This window comes from Perissodus microlepis, chromosome 14 (genome assembly GCF_051167445.1).
Source record: "Perissodus microlepis isolate ML-2025 ecotype Zambia chromosome 14, ASM5116744v1, whole genome shotgun sequence".
In the NCBI taxonomy this organism is placed as follows: Eukaryota; Metazoa; Chordata; class Actinopteri; order Cichliformes; family Cichlidae; genus Perissodus; species Perissodus microlepis.
In genome coordinates, this window is record NC_140474.1 from 2,288,501 (window position 1) to 2,299,442 (window position 10,942).

Here is a 10,942-nt window from a genome sequence, read left to right on the forward strand (position 1 = left end):
ATAGCAGAATAGGGAGGATGGTGTAGGTTTAAGTTTATTATAAAGGCTTTATGGCTTTTCCTATAATACCTGGTGGGCCGGTCACTAGTCAAAATGCCTGGGCTGATTTTTTTGTCCCAGTCCAGCCCTGCAGTAACACTACCTGCCATGTGTTCCTGAATTTGCATCAATACAAAGAACATTATAAATCATGTTGCTGATTCTGTGAATAAAGGCACAAACACACAGAACTGGATTTTATGGATTTTAATCATAACTCCATTTATTTTCAAAAACCTCTCCAAGTTACAAACTCTGCTTCAAAGGTGCGCATTGTTTTTTTTTTGTTTTTTTGAATGCTCAAAAAAAAAGAAGAATTTTATAAATTAAATTTTAGGCCAAACATTTCATCATTCATTCTTCCTGAGGTGAGACGAGGCTCAGAAATGTGCAGCGTAAAGTCTTTTCGTGTACTGCCACCAGGGGGCAGTGTCATAAATAAGGGTCGTGTTCCTACTGGCCATTAAGAAGAATGCAGGTTTGAGGGACTTCGGCTTCAGGTGAACAGCAGGCGGGCAGACTGGGAGGTGAAGATGTTCTCGGAGAAGAAGAGCGAGCTTCACTGGCGCTTCCTCCGAGCTCTGCGGTTCTTAAACCACACCTGGAAACGAAGGAGACACAGAGTTAGTCTCGTGATTCTAATATGCGTGCGCATTTCGGTCTGAGAGGACAGTGCAGCTTACAAAAATATAACAGTTCAGTACCAAAACTGTAATCTTGAACTACAAACTGCAATCTTCAAATATCTTCATGTATTAGAAATACCGGGTACCACCCTGGAAGGTCTAAAGTACCTAATGTTTCAAAAGGCCCAATACTGAAAACTAGTAACCAGTGTAGTATTAGTACTGGGAACTTTAAAGGGATTCAAAGGTACTGGATCACCGTAGTATCGTCCATCTTCACTGATACTAAACATTTAAAAGTCTTCGAACTTTTCCAGGCAACTATTTTTTCTCCTCTTATTTAATGAGTCAGTTCTACAAAACATGAAACGAGTCAAATTTAGTCAAAACAATTAAGTCAAATTTCAGGAATATTTCAGTTTCCCCCATCAGTGAGTCTGCTGTCATTACATGTACCATTTACAGCTCCTGCATGAGACATTTTTATTATTTTTTCCGTTTCAATATGCAAAATCCTAAAATTGTTAAATAATAACATAAACTCGGGTTTAATGATGTTTTTCTAAATAGTGAATTCGTATGTTGTTCATTCCCTGGCTGCTCTGTGCGCAAAGATTAAAAAAGGCCTTTAATACATGTAATAAAATACCCTTATTATTTTTAATTACTTGAGTCAAAGTAAAATGGAACTTGGGAGCCTTTTGTGTAACTTGGAGGGATTTTACGCACGGACGGTCACTCGTTCGTTCCTCACGGCCTCCTGACAGCCTCACACCCCAAATCATCATGTCGGACTCACCCTGACGGTCTCCTCGCTCAGCCCGGTGCGCCTCGCCAGCTCGGCACGAGTCTCCACTGAGGGGTAGTCCGTGATCTCGAACAGCGCCTCGAGCTGCTTGATCTGACTGTCAGTGAACACCGTCCTCGTCCGGAACTTCTGAAGCGACTGCGGGGGCACCGCCGAGGGCTGCGGGGGCACCGCCGAGGGCTGCGGGTATCCGCTGTAAGCCGCCAGAGGCTGCATATCTGGGGGGGAAAGGACCAGAAATGCTTTTAGCGAAGAAAGAACCAGACAAAACAGAAGCATGAATATCACAGCAAACACATCCTGACTGTGACTAAATCCGAAAAATAATAAAAGTTTCCCATTTTTAAAAAAATAGTCTCAAAGTTTTGGTGAAGAAATAAAACTTGAACTCTGAGAGTCTCTGCTTACCGGCACGGTTTTGGCTGAAGTGCGCGTAAACTCCGGGGTTTGAGTAGAAGTGCTGCTGATGGACAGCGGGTCTGTAAAGCGGGAATCGTTCCTCTCCGAAGCTCATCTCTCTGCACTGCTGGCAGCCCATCGCCCGTAACGGGACCTGGACCGGCGAGGGAGCTCTGACATTGCCGATGACCCCCCGGTGATACCCGTCCGGTGGAAAGTCCTGCAGCGGCGGCCTCGGGCCGAGCTGCGGGGAAAGGATGCGCTCGATGCTGAAGTCCGACACTCGGCCTCGGTCCATGGTTTCTCTCTGTGACCCGAGAGCTCCAGCGTCCACTTTTAAACACCTTCGGCTCTTTAACATGTTAATCAGCTCCTGAATTAAGACATGAGAAGAAATCTGGACTTTGATTTGACCCCTGACCCTTTGATGGTTTGCAGTGGACAATGACTGACAGCAGCTCCTGTAATGGGTGTTACCTGTAACTTCAAAGAGCTCCTTCATCAGTGATGGCGCAGTTTTAGCTGTTAAAGAAGTTTTTGATTAAAAGTTCAACTTTTGTTTCACTCTGAAAAGATGAAAGACGTTGGATCTTAATTAACCCCAGTTTGTAAACGCCTCAGAGACAACAGCCAAGACTGGAGCGAATCAAACCCTCATAGATTAAATGTTAATGAAACCACATTATGTAAAAACCCATAGTGTACACAATGAAAGACACACTTCTATACATTTGGAAACTCTGTGTAAGAACAGAATAGTTTGATGTAAATACATACGAGATTTACTTTTCATCTCACGACGTTTTACATTTAACGCTCTTCAAATCCCTTTAGTTCCGCTTAACTCCTCTTTATTCTTTAGCTTTGAATATGACTTAAAATAATATTCGAGATATGTTTAGTAAGTAAATTTAAAACGGGTCTTTTACCGTAAATTATCTGTATTTTGACAAACATTTTAACATACAGGAGAGAGGATCATTATTTATGAAAGCAGGCAGAGCGAATAATACTGGAAAAAAACTTTAAATGGTTTTTTTATCCATTTTATTTTTATTAAACACTCTAATAAAATTCGTTTATTTATGTGTTTTTATTTTATTTATCTTCCGTCACACAAGCAACCAGATAATTACTTATTTTTTTTACGTACTTAAATGAACATTCTTGACAATGTAGATATAGATAGATAGATAGATAGATAGATAGATATTTTTGTTGTATTTAATAAGTGACAATGGAACGATTTATTTTAATTTGATTTAATTTTAAATTATTTATTTAATGAATTTCATATGTTGTATATTTATTTCATTCTTTATTTTTTATGTATTTATTTCTTGCAGTGTGTGCTGGTGACCACCAGATGTCGCCGCAGTCTAGTCTAGTTACATATACAAATCTGCTAACAGGCAGATGGGCCTCCTGCACTGTTACCAATAAAGTTTTGTTTTTTTTTTAAAGAAAAGTTTAATAAGAAATAAAAAAGGTCACGTGGTTCCGAGAGGATGAAAGCTCTGGAGTGAAACCAGCGTGTTTGTGCATCGCTGCTTTCATCATGTGGAGATATCACAAACTGGAGACATCAAAGCATCAAAAGCTCGATGAGCTTATCTCACTTTTTTCTGGTTTGATCATCTTAAGTCCAGCATGAAACCCAGCAGGGATCCAACACTGAACACAACCATAAAAATAAGGTTCAGCGCCTCAAACTGCTCACAGACAATAGTCTGATGAAAGTTTCCATCAGAGGTTTAGAGGAGCTGTCACATTTGTATATACAGTTCAGAACATTTTACAGTTTTAATCACAGGTAGAAAGCACCGTTTTATTGGCCTCATCACGTCAATCTCATCTTACATACAGGCTAATAAGACCCCTGCATGAACAGGACAGTGAAGGAAGGTCAATCAGTAATCAACAGCAGATCAATGAGTTTCCTCTCTTTGAAGTCTCCTCCTCAAATCTGACGGATCGTTAAGAAATGAAAAGGAGAAACTGACAGTTAAAGAGCAACTTCTCAAAGATCAAAGGGAACATTTAAACCTGTGCAGAGTTTCTACAGAGATTTGATAAGAAAAGCCTGGATTAGAGTCTAGAAGCTGAGCTTTTTAAAACTGTGTTTTAAATCACATTTAAAGGGTTACTGGTAACATCCAGAACAGTAAACACAGCCTAAAACACAAAAAAGAGGAGTTTGATAAAATAGAATATAATATGATCAAATAAAGTAGCTCATTAAAGGAAAAATACATAAAAGTGCTTATCGTCTGTGTAAAGTCTGAATATTATAGAGGACGACAAAATGCTATAAAACAATAAGGGCCCCTGTATTTAAACTGGAGGAAGGTTAGAAATATAGCTTTAATATGCAGCTTGTGTTTGTATCAGGGGAGCAGATTTAATTGGTCCGTTCACAGAAAGCTGGATTTGTTGGCTTCTCTGTGTTTTCTTCATCAAGTAAGCAGATAAAGTTCTGCAGATGATCCTCGTGTGGCTTTGGACGTGAAACTGAAGCTGTGAAGATACAAGCCTGAGCAGCAACGTGCAGTTCCTCTAATGTCCACTGGAGGCAGGCAGAGGGATAACACGGCTGCTCAGCTTAATTGTGCTAACGAAGTCAGGGCTCCAGTTATGCTGGACGATGTTCTGCCTTTACTGTGACATTTGCATCGTGTTTGTTCATCTCTGATCGTAAAAGCTGGAGAAAGGAACGAGCTTGGTCTGAAGCATCAGGAGAACGGCAGAGGTCACACAGGGTTTAGGCAGCATCCGCCCCAACAACTGGCATTTCTCGTGATTCAGCGCGTGCAGATGAACGATAGTGGGTGCGCAGGCCCCGCAGTCGTGGACCTGATCTTATTTTGTCGTGCGGGTTTTAATTTGCCTTGCAGCTTCCTTTCCCCTCTGTGCCTGCTGACTGCTTTACGTCTGCCTCGTCGCTCTCAGCGTGAATCAGCAAATCGCGGTGATGCCCAGACTGCTCTCCGAGCTGGGCTCCAGACACCCAGCCCCTCCCTCCCTGCTTCGCTGTCTGGCTCTGGCTGCTGGTCAGTGAGCGCGGCGGGGGTTCACTCGCAGGGCTTTCTGGGCACGTTTCATTCCTCATCTGTCGTCTCCTCCCTGCGCCTGCAGTGCTGCTGCCCAGTGCTCCTCTGGGCTGGATCTGTTCATGTTTTGGGGATGTGTGTCAGCACTCTGCAGCTCTGCACAGGTTTACTGGCTGTCTTTTTATCAGCTGCTTTCAGGGGTCCTTCAGTCTGTGTTTGGGCTGCTTTTTAACTGTGTTGTTGCCTCAGCAGCACAGTTTTATGACGCCTCACTCAGTCTGTTTTTGGAGGGTTTTCAACGCTGGTCAGCAGTAAAAGGCAAACAGCAACGAGACAGCAAAGCTCATTCCAAAGTTCCTCTTGGCATCTTCTCCACGAGTCACAGACAGAGAGCGGAGCTCGGTCGGGCTGCAGGCCTGGGTACTGGCAGGGGGGCATCGTACCATCTTTGAACCCACGGTGACCTGCTGCTGCACTTTAATGAAATAAAAATAATTCCCAGATAAAGAATAAGACGCAGTGGCGATTCATACCACACCAAAGAATGAAGTGAAAGATTTCTATAACTTTATTTCTTATAGTTTAAGCCCAAAGGGGCATCTTTGAATAGTTCCACATTCTGACTCCACATAAGATCACAGTGGGCTGTGTGTGCAGCTTCAGTTTTATTCATGTAGCACCAAATCCCAACAACGTCAGTGTGCTTTATGTTGTAAGACTCTACAGTGTTAAAGAGTCCAGCAATCAGACGATGCCCTCTCAGCAGCGCTGGGTGACAGCGGGAAGGAAAAACTCCCGTTTAACAGGAAGAACTATCCAGGAGAGGCGAGGGGCAGCCATCTGCGATCAGCCCGGGGAAAGAAGAATACAACGTCCTGACATGTACATGTTACATGGACTGTAAGAATTTTGTTTTTATTTTTATTGTTCGATTTTTTATGCTGTCTGAAACAAATAAGACCTGGAGTTTCAGGGGGAGGAGCTGTATTAATAAAGGTTAAATAAAAATAATCAGCAGTGGAGTATGAACATCTGGTCAGAGGAAACAGGTGAAGGCGGAGAGGAAATGCCCAGGAAAGTTTCAGAAAATGTGTCCACGAGCTGTTCACCTTCTTTAAAGATGCTGTGATGCTGTGATGAGGCACAAAAAGATGAGAGCGAGTCTGAGGTTTAAGCCTCGGCCTGGAACCCGGCGATGACCCGAATCATCTGAGGACAGGAGACAGAACGAGGGGGGGTAAGAGTGACGCTGGTTATTTATCGATGAGGACAGCAGAGGATCGCTCCCCTCTGTCTGTCTGCTCGGATCAGCTGAGGAGGGCATTTGGGATCGTTATCAGAAACTGTTCAGAGCTCAGTCTGTTGTTCTGCTGCTCTCTGAGTCTCTGCTCCGTGGATGACTCATCATAGAGAGTTTGGAAATACTGAGTCTGTGTGTCTGACGTTTACATGTAAGTGCCTTTTTTCATTTTTAGAAGAAACTCTGGAAGGAAATCACAGTAAAAGACTTCTGTGATGCTTTAGCGTGTTCACAGTTACCCGGACCTCATCTTTAACGTCCTATTATTTGTAACTGCAGTGATGACATTTTTATCAACATAGAAAACATTTCTAATTAATGAATTATAAATGTGGGCCCCTGGTGGCTCATGGAGGTACTGCAAGTAGCACAACTGGTCTGTCATGAGAACTTAGAGCAAATCAAAAACAAGGAATACATTTTTTAAATTTTCAAATAAAACCTTTTTATCATAAATGTATGACGTTTACCTCCAACTAAACTGCAGCAAATTTCTGAAAAATGAGTTAAAATGGAATTTGGATTTAAATTGTCCTTAAATAAGAGAACAAACTGTCCCATCCAAGAGGGTGGAGCTGAAGTTTAAAGTACCTGTTAAACTGTTAAACTAGCTGGCTCGACGTGTTCATGTGGTGTTAGCTTACTGTGTTACTTTCTGCTTGGCACTTTAAAATCAAGCCTGAGTTTCGTTCTTTTAAACTGTGATTTGACTCTTTGGAACAAAACGAAACTGTGCAGCTCAAAAGTCCGTTTTCCTCTTCCTCCTGTTTGCATTTGATTTCATGGATGTTGCACCAACAGAGGGTCTCTCTCTCTCTCTCATTTTTCAGCGTACTTACATAATGACGACTCTGAGTGATTGTTCACAGACGCTGCAGTTCACCGTTGTGACCAGCAGGCGGCGGCGCAGACAGGCTGCTGGTAAAAACCATTATGTAACGTCTGTGTTTTCCTCTTTTATGTTTTCACCGACTTATCTGTCATTCAGCTTCCATCGCTCTCTCTCACACAGCACACCAGTCTTTCTTAATGTGGCTCGCCCTTTCTCTCTGTCTCTCTGCGGCCACCTTACACCTGTTTCCGCCTTAAATGTAACGTATATAATTTAAAATAACCCTCGAGAGACTTCAGGCTCTCTTCTCTTTGTCTCACAGACACACACTCGCTAGACAGTCATTAGACAACTGTCCGACCTTCACAGTGCTGCATACCCCACAGGACACGCACACACACACACACACACACACACACAGCCTCCATCCTGCTGTGCTGCTCCACACCTGAGGCGGTACAGAAGTCTTTTTCTGAATAATGTGATCTCTCTTCAGGCGCACTTGATTTAACTCAGCTCTGCAGGATTTTTTTCTTCTGCAGAGACCTCAGAGAGATCCGCCCGTCTTTACTCCTTCTAATGAATGAAATGCGCCCCCAGCTTTCCACGGAGCTGAGCGCTGAACTCTGCTTCTAGCAAGGATGAAGAAGAAAGAGACACAGAGGCTGGATGGGACAGTGCTGGTTGTGAATAAGTCTTTTCAGTCTGACATGATTGTAAAGTAATCGTCAGATTTCAAAGCTCTGACACTTCCTGAACTTTCAAAGACGTTGACCTCTAACGGCACCGTGGAGCCTGGATCAGGTCTGACTGCCCTCAGGGCCAAACTCCATCCATCCATCCATCCATCCATTTCTGCTGCTTATCCAGGTTCAGGTTCCAGGGCCAGCAGTCTAAGTAAAGACCTCCAGACCTCCCTCTCCCAACCAGCTGCTTCACTTCTTCCAAGCCATCTAAAAGGGGTAATCTGCACATCCTGGTTCTGGTCGATGTTTAGCGTGTGCCCTCTGAGTTGAACGTCCCTGAGGTGAACCATGAACCATTGGAAGGTGGAGGAGTGCATTTACTCTCAAGTCCTCCTGAATGACGGAGCTCCTCACCCTATCTGTAACAGGAAGTCCTTTAGTGGAAGCTGATTTCTGCCACATTCTTTTAGTCACTCAAAGTGATGTTCAAAGGTGAGCAGTGAAATGCGGGTTGACTGCTCACTAATGCAGTCTGTCAGTCTCCCTCCTTCCCTCCCTTTTGAAAAAGACGCTGAGATACTTAAACTCTTCCACATTTCTAATCTGGAGTTAGGACTCCATCATTTTCCTACTGAGAACAAAGGTCTTAGACCTGGACATGCTACTTCTCACCTCTGCAGCATCAGGTCATCAATCAACCACGTGTGGCTGCTGCTTTCTATGGAGATGATTCCTCGTGGTAAAACAAATAAAGGCACGCTGGTGTCTGCACAGATCCTCAGGCTAAAGGTCTGATAACAAAGATTAACATCACTGGGACCCAAGCAGAGGCCAGTGGACTCACGGACATGGAAAGAATAATTCCTGTTTTACACCCATCAGAAATTGAGAGCGTGAATGTAGCCTAGATTTCAGGTAACGTGCAGGAAACAGTTTTACTCTGGATCTGTGGTCCCAGGGTTGTATCTCTGTTTGTGTTACTCGTCTCTCAGTGATTCCTGAGATTAGGGACAAAACAGGTTTTAATTTTCTAAAATATATTTTATGATTTTTCAAAAACATATTTATATATAATTGTTACACAAAGTTGTGGCTGTCTCACCATGTTTTGGTACAATCTCCCAGGTGTAACATTTTTTAATAATTTGTGTTAGTGCAAGGTTTTTGTCAATGCCGTCAGACACAAAGAAATGCAAAAATATATATTTTAAATTAAGTTGTTTCAGCTATTTTGACTATTAGCAGCTTCTCTGTTCTGTTTATGCACACATGTTTTCAAAGTAATTACCACATTTAAAAGTAAGATTGTTTTGGCTTTTTATTATTAGAGTTACAGACATACATATTTTCAGAAGCTTGTATTTAATCTCTATAAGAAACAATCATATTAAGCAGAATGCAAATTACACATTTATTGAGAAAATTACGTATTTTTATTGGAAGATCATGAGGGAGGAAAATATGTCTCGGTTCTCCAAAAGAGAAAAATTAAAAAAACTCCATATTATGGAGTTGACAAGGTGCTGACGGTGGTGACACACTAGTAGAAAATGGTAAATGGTAAATGGCCTGTATTTGTATAGCCTTTACTCATCCTTAAGGACCCCGAAGCGCTTTACACATCCAGTCATCCACCCATTCACACACACATTCACACACTGGTGATGGCAGCTACATTGTAGCCACAGCCACCCTGGGGCGCACTGACAGAGGCGACAAGATATAAAACAAGATATTATTTCTTTCAAAATGACCATTAAACCTTTACAACCTTTGTAATATCACAAGACACATCATAACAATTCTGTTTTTGCACACGTCAAGTTCTACATCTTAATCGTTCACCAGCAAGTAGCTGCCTGCTCCTTGATTCCTAAAGTTCTCTGTGGTTGTGTGTTTAGACGCTGCTGGACTTTCTCTCCTTTTGTCTCTGTGCTTGTTTCCAAAACCTTCTCTTCTGCCTTTTTTCTCTTCCTTCCAGATCACTGATGTTCTTCATTTTTCTCTCTTTCACTCTATTTCTCCATCTTTCCCTTTATGAGAAACTCTTTCTTCAACTCAGGCTGGCTGTTAATGTTTTCTCTCCTTCTTTTTTGATCCTCCCTGTTCCTTCTCTTTCGTTCCTCTACTGACAGCTTCCCCTTTGCTATTCTAGCCTGAAATGTACCATTTTGTAATCACTATAATTTTTCTGAACCTTATGCTTTTTCACAGATTAAGGATGAATATTCACAACACAATTATGCATTAAGCAATAGAGATGCTATCCGGTCTTTAAGTGTGATGTCATTAGCCGTTTCCAGGTCCAAACTCCACTGCAGATCCCAAAGTCAAAGGAACTCTGCGACATCACTGAGAGTTACAAACTGTCTAAATTCTTTCATCTTTAATAAAATGATCAGTGTGGCTCTACCAGGTGTAACATCCAGGCATCCATGCAAACAGAATATATGAAATTTAACAGAGTTAAAGTTAGATTGCTTGTTTCCACCTGAACATGATACACCAGCTCTGCTGCCACTTCCAACATAAATGGAGACAGAAAACTAAACAGCAGTGACGTTTGTAGGGTTACTGAAGTTGGGCTAGCTGCTATATAGTGACGTGCTACATGATCGCTAGCGACACAGCTGTGTTAGCATAATATAAACACAGTGAAGCTGGAGGATGAACGCTAACTTTTTTCCACTTGATAAAAGTTAATGCAGGGTTTCTGATGGTTAGGCTGACAGTGATCACTGGCTGTTTTTAGGGGCTTGTTCAGATTAAATAGAACAAGATAAAAAGCATTAAAACATTTTAACAGCACAACAGGCTTAATAAACACAGAGTAGTTTGGGCCTGGAAGCAGGATTCATACATCATCACTTAAAGAACAGCTCTCGGGCACAGCTAGCTCAGTAGATGCCACATGATCGGAAGGTTGGATGTTCAAATCCAACGAACAGAGGCTGTCCTGGATCGGTAGCTGCCCACTGCATCACTGAGTGAATGGGTTAAATGCAGAGGACTAAGCATGTTCCTACAGGATTAATAAAGTATACATAAACAATGAGATTCAAGATAAAGCAAATTTGATAATATTTGACACATCTGTGAAGCAGAAATATCAGTAAAATACACAAGAAGTAATATATCTGAAATATTAGTAAAAATAACTTAATATAATTGATGAATAGCACACATTTGTCAACACCATTAG